Below are 8,169 nucleotides of genomic sequence, written 5' to 3' on the forward strand. Positions count from 1 at the left end.
TGCTCCGCGGGGAGCCTGCTTCTCCCTCTCCCTCTGCCCCCGCCCCCACTTGTGCGTGCTCTCTGTCTCAAATAAAAAAAATCCTAAAAAAAAAATGTCCATTGTAACTGCCACCATCCAGACTAAATTAGGTGTCTCCTCACTTCCTGTACTAAAAATGGCCGTGTGAAGAAAACGTGCAAACTAAGCAGCTTTAAGGGCAACCTAAAACCTAAAACCTGGAGCAACTTTGCTGTGAACTCCTTGTGCACACAGCTCTTTTTTCCCCTTTTTGGATGATTTGTACTTGTTCTCAATTTTTTTTTTTAACTACTCTCTACACCCATTGTGGGGTTTGAACTCACAACCCTGAGATCGAGTCACACCCTCTATCGACTGAGCCAGCCAGGCGCCCCTTGTCAATTTTTTAATATTTGAAAATGAAAATAATATCTGAAAATGAAAATAGTTTTCCTAAGAACAGATCACATTGAAGATGTTTTGTTCTTCCCAATTTGATTGTGAGAAAATACATTTGTCCACAGGACCTCCCTGAACTCAGATTAACAGTTTGTCCTCTGGGCCTGGAAGACCTCAAGTGTCAGCAGGGCTGGATCCAGGCAGGCCAGGCCACATGCCTTCTGAAGGCCATAGCATCATTTCTCTGGAACCAGACAGTGCTGGAGAAGGGCAGTGAGGAGCTCTGTCTCTCTCTGAGCCACACCTGCAGGGTTGCGTGGGCACAGAGAAGCCCACAGTCACCTACTGGCCCTTCATCCTCATTGTCTGGGATCCACGTCCAGTCTCTACTTCTCACCGTGGAGGGAACATATATAGTACCTGGAAGCAGGTAAAAGTCATTTTCTTTCTGTCCTCATCGCCTGGAGAAGCCCTAGAGAGGAGCGGGATGCCAGAAATCCTTAGCTCCGTCTACCGTGTGGCCCTATTTAGAGAACTTGAGGCCCTCCCAGCCCAGCATGACTGCTTTCTGGATCTAATGCTGGGTCCCAGAACAGGGACCAAGCGTGGCGGATTTCTATTGTCACCGATTTTTGTTTTGTTTTTATTTTACTATTATTATTACTATCACTTTATTTTTTTTAAGATTTTATTTATTTGACAGAGAGAGCACAAACACAGGGAGCAGCAGAGGGAAAGGGAGAAGCAGGCTCCCCGCTGAGCAGGGAGCCCGATGTGGGACTTGATTCCAGGACCCTGGGATCATGACCTGAGCCACCCAGGCATCCCAGTATCACTTTGTTTTTATTCTATTTCCCCCCTAAGGCTCCCACCAGATGCACCACCACCACCTCTACCCCTTCCGTGCAACCATTTTTATTCCTGTTGGTTTTGTCCTTGCAGGGTCTTTTTGCTAAAGGTGGCGGTCTGTATAGTCTCTGGAGATCACAGCAAGTACCGCTGGCTTCCTCATTCTCTTTAATGCTTTAACGTGGTCTCCTATATAATGCTCCATAGCGCTGACGTCCCTCAGTCACTTCAACCATTCCCCTGCTGATGGCCATTCGTGCAGTTTCCCATCTTTGGCTAATTCAAATAATGGCACTGTGAATAAAACTCTGTGCATATAGAGGTCCCTGTTTGTGGAGGCGTATTTTCAGAGCAGACCCCTAAAAATGGAGTGCTGGGCCCAAGGTGAATGAATACATGATATTTCGTTAGATGCCCACCCACCCTCGGGTCTCGGGCCAGTTTGCACTCCACCAGCAACACACGGGAGAGCCGGTTTCTGCACCGTCCTCTAGGCAGTACCTCGTCGAACTCTGATTTCCTGCCAATCTGACAGGTCAGAAATGTCAGCTCAGGGAAGTTTTAATTCGCATTTTTCCTATTATGAGAAAGGCTGAGCATCCATTCAAATTTTTAGGGGCTCTTTGCATTTTTCCCCCCTGCAAACTTCGGTTCTCTTTGCTTCCCGTTTTCTACTGAATGTCGCCCACTGAACCTTCGCTTTAACTCCCGGAACACGCATGGTTCCGGGGATCTCGGTGATCACTGCGGGCGCAGCGCCCGTTTTCGTCCAGCCCTGATCCTGCATGTGGAAGGGGGTGCTTTATTAAGGGGCCCAGAAAATCTGGGTAATTCCAGGAAAAGCCTACCAAACTCAGGAACTTCCATGAAAGCCTCACGCCTAACACAAGAAAAGACGACAAACTCGCCGCAGCGTCAGCCCATTTGTACGTTAATTAGGCGCCCCTTTTACAGAGACTATGGCTACGAGGCTCCCCGCACCTGAAAAACCCAAGAGCTGCCACCAATCACCCAGCCTAGCCGGTAACCCACCGCGACGTCTCAGTGGTTAGAATCTGCCAATCTCTCGCGCAGGCAAAGAGCTTGACTGCTACTGGGTACCGCATCCGCCCATCTCCCCAGAGCCCGCCTTGTCCCGAGGTGGGGAAGTCCCGGATGTCCGGTCGCATTTCCTCAGCGATTGACAAGGGCATTTGTCCAATGAGAAGTGCGAGCTGGCCCGTCCCGCCCACCCCAGGCCTCGCCCTCGCCATAGGGGCTGCGGGGAGCGGGGTCTGGGGTCCGGCTCGGGGTCCGGCTCTACGGCCGCGCCGCCACCCCTGTGCTCGCAGTCCCACGCGGCGCCGCCCCTCCGGCTCAGGTCGGGAGATCGGTCCCCGCGCCCAGTATCCCGCCGCGTCGACGTGTGGTCTGGCGAGTTGGACGGCCAAGGAGCCGGCTTCCAGGTCCCTCCCGCGACAGGGCCAGGAGCCCCGGACTGCCCCTGAGCAGTGCACCGTGCTAGACCCCGCATAGGGAGATGAAGTCGCGCCGGTCCCTGCACCTAGGAGCCCACCATCTCCACCTTCATCCCCCAGCACTCCCCAGGCCCGCCCTCTAGTAGCTTCGAGAAAGTGGCCCAGGGTTTCAGAGCTGAATCCAACACACACACACACCCCAGTCCTGCAGCTGAATCCAACACACACACACAGACACTTTGTTTTTCACATTCCCGGTTATACCCGGGCCTAAGGTAAAATCCAGCAGAGCCCTCTTATGCGCACAACTGCAAGTAACCGTATTCCCACCAGGGTGCCTTTGGTATTGGGCTGACCTTCGGGACGGTGCGAGGTGAAATGAGACGCCTTGCTCCACCTGTGCTGGAGCTTTCACGTCATGGCCCAGGCAGCTCAGCCGGGTTTACTAATGCACCGCTGAGTAAGTGTGCAATCAAGTAGGACTTGGGGGTCTCCCGTCCACCCACCCAAATCCATCCACACCCTAGCAGGGACCCCACCCCCACTCCTCGAATCTTCGGGCCGCCTGGTAGCCTGGTCCCCTACAAATGAGAACGAGGGCCATGCCTCAGACCAGGCTGGGTCGTTGCGGGTTACTGAACTGCTAAATAACTGTCAATCTGCAGTCAGGGTTTTTTGAAAATCTCAATTTTCTCACTTCTGTAATGACTTTAATTACTTTTTGTTGAGCTCTCCAAAAGGGGACAGGTTGTATTGACAGGCTGTCAGTCCTTTAGCTCCTTCAAAGGGTTCTCATATTCACGTCAGCCCTGTTGGGTGGTGTCTTTGCTTGTCTTGTAATCAGCTTCAGCGATGCCGCCAGTTAAATTTCAGGACAGGAGGTAGCTGGCAAGGGGAATAAAATTAAGGAAATTGTTCTCAGAAGAAAAGCTTCACTGAAAGTAACGGGAGCAAGGGGGTGAAGCACATAAGATTCCAATTAGAATATTGAGTAGTGTGAATTGGCACATTTATGCTTTCAGACGTTTATTGAGCCTGCCTTCATGCAAAGCACTGCACTGGCTGATGTAATGCTGAATGAATTTGACTTGGTTTCTACTTTCAAAGCAGGGTGAGATGAGAGTTCACTAACTTTTTGGAGCGCATGCTAAGTGCAGAGCCCTGTGTGAAATCTCCACAACAAATCTGTGAAGGACACAGTAAACGTCTTCTTTTATGGAAAGGGAAACAGGACTCAAAATTGTGAAGACCGGGGTGCCTGGGTGGTTGTTACTTAAGCACCAGACTCTTGGTTTCCGCTCAGGTCATGATCTCAGGGTCATGAGATTGAGCCCCACTTGCCCACATACATGGCACTCCACCCTCAGCGGGAAGTCTGCTTGGATTCTCTCTCTTCATCTCCCTCTGTCCCTCCCCCCACTTGCCCACATACGTGCTCTCTCTCTAAAACAAATAAATAAACCTTTAAAAAATATATATATATATATTCAAGATAACCCAATTTTAAGATAAGCAAAGGATCATGGGGCGCCTGGGTGACTCAGTCGTTAAGCGTCTGCTTTTGGCTCAGGTCATGATCCCAGGGTCTTGGGATCGAGCCCCGCATCGGGCTCCCTGCTCAGTGGGGAGCCTGCTTCTCCCTCTCCCGCTCCCCCTGCTTGTGTTCCCTCTCTCGCTGTGTCTCTCTCTCTGTCAAATAAATAAATAAAATCTTAAAAAAAAAAAAGATAAGCAAAGGATCTGAGTAGACATTTCTGCAAAGAAGATATACAAATGGCCAATAAGATGATCAACATGCAAATCAAATGCAAATCAAAAACATGAGCCACTACTTCACAGCCAATAGAGTGGCCAAGACAGATAAAAAGGAGCGGTTGATGAGGATGTGGGGAAGTTGGAACCCTCACACTCGCGATGGGACTGTAAGATGAGGCAGCTGCTTTGTGAAACAGTGGCAGTTCCTCCAAAAATTAAAGAATTGTCATATTCAGCAAATTTTACTCCTAGCTATATACCCAAGTGAAATCAAAAGGTATGTCCACACTCACCAAAAAAACCCCCAAGTGGTAATTAATTATGTGACGTGATTGGAGGTATTAGCTAACACCGTGGCAGGAATCGTTCCGCTGTGTGTGTGTATTAAATCAATGCGTTATACACCTTAAACTTGCACAATGTTATATGTCAATTATATCTCGATGAAGCTGGGGGAAAAACAAAAAACTATGCCCACAGAAAAACTTTCATATGAAAGTTCATAGCAGCATTATTCATAATAGCTAAAAGTGAAAACGACCCAAATGTCCATCACCTGGTTAATGGATAAACAAAATGTGGTCTATCCACACAATGGAATATTCTTCAACCATAAAAACGAACAAAGTAGCTATAGCATGGATAAACCTTGAAAATACTATGTTAAGTGAAAACCCCAGACACAAAAGACCACACATTGTATCATTCCCTTTATATGAAATGTCCTGAAGAGGCAAATTTACAGACACAGAAAGCAGATTGGTGGTTACCTAGGACTGGGGGTGGGGCGGAAGGAAAGAGCAGTCCCCACTAGTGCGCGCAGGGTATTTTGGGGAAGTGATGAAAACATTCTAAAATTGACTGTGGTCATGTTTGCAAAACTCTGTGACTATACTAAAAGCCACTCAATTGTCTGCTTTCAAGAGATGAATTGTACGGTATATGAACTAGATCTCAAAAAAGCTAAGAGTTCTTGCTTCTGTGTTCGTTTTTTGGGCATTCCCGTCAAAATGGTAACATGAGCACATACTGAGGTTGCCTCTTTTGGTCTTTTGAGAGGATTTTTAAAAATCTCTAATCATAAGGAAAAAAAAAAAAAGACATGCCCTGGGTTTGTAATAGCACAGCTAATTCTCTTAGGTGTTTGTGCCTGGCTCTGCGATGAGAATTTTAAGTTGTGTGCACTTTAGTCCTAATGAGAAAGCGGTATGTGGCACGCTGGGTGCCTAGGCATCTCTGACGTGGAGATCCCTGTGCCAGAGGCTCAGGAGAGAGTGCTCCAGCATCATCACCTACCAGAGGAAGAGAGGGGCAGCAGCAGACCCCGGAGGGAGTTCTGAAGCCAGGATGGCCATTCAGAGTAGACCGCGTGGAGTGTGATGACCATGTCCTAACACTGCCTTGTCCATCACTCTTTGGATGCTGGCTGCAATGAAAGGGGCCTGCTGTCTTCAGCGAAGTGCTCCCGCAGAGGGAAAATCCTCCCTTCCCGCTGGGGAATCTGGGAGGCACATCAATGTGTCCCCCGTGATTATTATTTGCATTTTACAGACAAGAAAATTGAGGCATAGAGAGGCGGAGTCACGAGCCCAACGGTGTGGGTGAAGAAGCCACCGGAGACATTCAAATCTCCTCCCACTGGCTGCAGAGCTGGGGGTCTGCAGCGGACCTGCCTTTGTTCTGAGAAGCCCCGAGAGGCTGGGATGAAGAAGGAACCACACAGCCCAGGGTACTGCAGAGAACGGCTCCCTCCGGCGCTGCCACACAACCCAGCGCGGACTCCTCTGGGACCAACCCAGTGACCCGTTGGAGAACCTCCTCCATGCCCCACACCCTTTTGGACCGGCCCAGAAGCACCAAGCTCCCTTCCCCCAAGAAGATACACAGTAGAGCCACCTAGTGCTTCTGATCCCCCCTCCCCACGCCCCAGGCAACCCTGCAGCCCTTAATGTAAACATGGACAGGGGATCTCACAGGGGAGGTGAGCACACGAATAATACAGATAATACAGATATCAGACACCAAAGATGGGGTCAAACAGAGGAAATCATTTCTACAAATGCTGGAATTACTGTTTTTCACTTATACACTGTATAGGTTAGAGTTCATGCTAGTAGGAACCAGCTCTGGCAGACTTGGGGGGGTGGACATGCTGCAAGGAAATGGGGAGATCAAGTCACCATGAGGGCTAGAGAACCAGAAGTGGGCCTGAGGGGACAGCGATACCTCCAGCACCCAAACTTTGCAGTTGGCCTGACAAGCTCGAGGACCTCCTGGCTGGCTGCCCCAGGAACTGTGTTGTGTTCAGACACCTCCTCAAGCACCTTCCATGTTCTCTCTTTTATCTTTGGGCAACTTGGAAGCGTAAGAGCAAAACATGCCCTCTTCTTCCCTAGGACTTTTTTTTTTCTCCCCTTATCAAAGATTTCCACTCAGGAAGTGAGGTAGGGAGAAAAGATGGTGAGAAGAAGAAGAAAAAACCCATCCTGGTACAAGCAAATATGAAAAATCAATTCTGTGGCAAAGAGATGATCAAAATTGAAGAATCGATGTTCATTGTGCAAACATTAGAATTTAAATTTTTCCACTCACGTCCAAACTATTGCTTGAGACTGAGTATTGCAAAGTTTCTGTCTGGGCAGCGTGTGAGTTTTGACATGTTCTTTCTTTATATCATACTTGTTAGCAAGAAGTTAATCTGCTTCTCCCATAGTTCAAGATTTCTTCTGCTTTTCCATGTGTTTCATCTTGGTTTCCACAGTAGTGGATAGCAAAAGATTATATAGCCTAGGGAGGAGTGAACTGTGGAGCTTAAGAGAAGAATATCCTTGAGAGTCTACTTCTTGAGAACAACTTATGAAATTCAGTCACAACTTTTAATTGGGACTTTACTATTTTCATCTTTCCAGAGTTTTCATTAGTGAATTACTTTCAGATAAGAATGTCACGGACATGTCAACCTCACTACTGAATAGGGGTACACGTGGCAAAGTTCAAGTCTGCATATTATACAGTAAAGACCATATAATTTTCTGTAAACACTTGACTTTCTGCATTCTACATTTGTGGAACTCATTTCTTTGTCGAAAATTCAGGTATGTGATCAAGTGAGACCAGGGACATTAATTGAAAGAGAGACAGGTAAATGACATCATGAGTTGGATGGTTGCATTTTAATTTCATATGACTGCAATCTGGGTTTGAAGTCCAGTCAAATTAGATTTCTTTCTAATCAGCAGGAAAGTGCAGGCGGGCCACTCACCAGCAGGATCAAAATAGACACCAGACCACCAGGCAAGGACCAGAGAGAGACTCTGAACCGTATTTCCTGAAGCCTTGACTGGCGGGAGAAAAGGAATAGTCATCTGAAATAATGGAATCTAAATTGCAGTCATTGGGCATAATTGATTTAAAGATTTTTATATGGAAAATTTCAAACATACACAAATGTAGAGGAAATCAGGTAATGAAACCCTACATCCTCATCACTCAGCTTCAGTGATTACCCATGCCTTGCCAATCTTATTTCATCTAAACCCCTCACCCCTTGCCAGCCTTCTAAAGACAAGCCCAGACATTGTGTCATTTCTCCCATAAATACATTAATATGCATCTTTTTTTTAATAAAGATTTTATTTATTTGACAGAGAGAGACACAGTGAGAGAGGGAACACAAGCAGGGGGAGTGGGAGAGGGAGAAGCAGGCTTC

This window comes from Leptonychotes weddellii, chromosome 15 (genome assembly GCF_054177405.1).
Source record: "Leptonychotes weddellii isolate Sample4059 chromosome 15, ASM5417740v2, whole genome shotgun sequence".
NCBI lineage: Eukaryota > Metazoa > Chordata > Mammalia > Carnivora > Phocidae > Leptonychotes > Leptonychotes weddellii.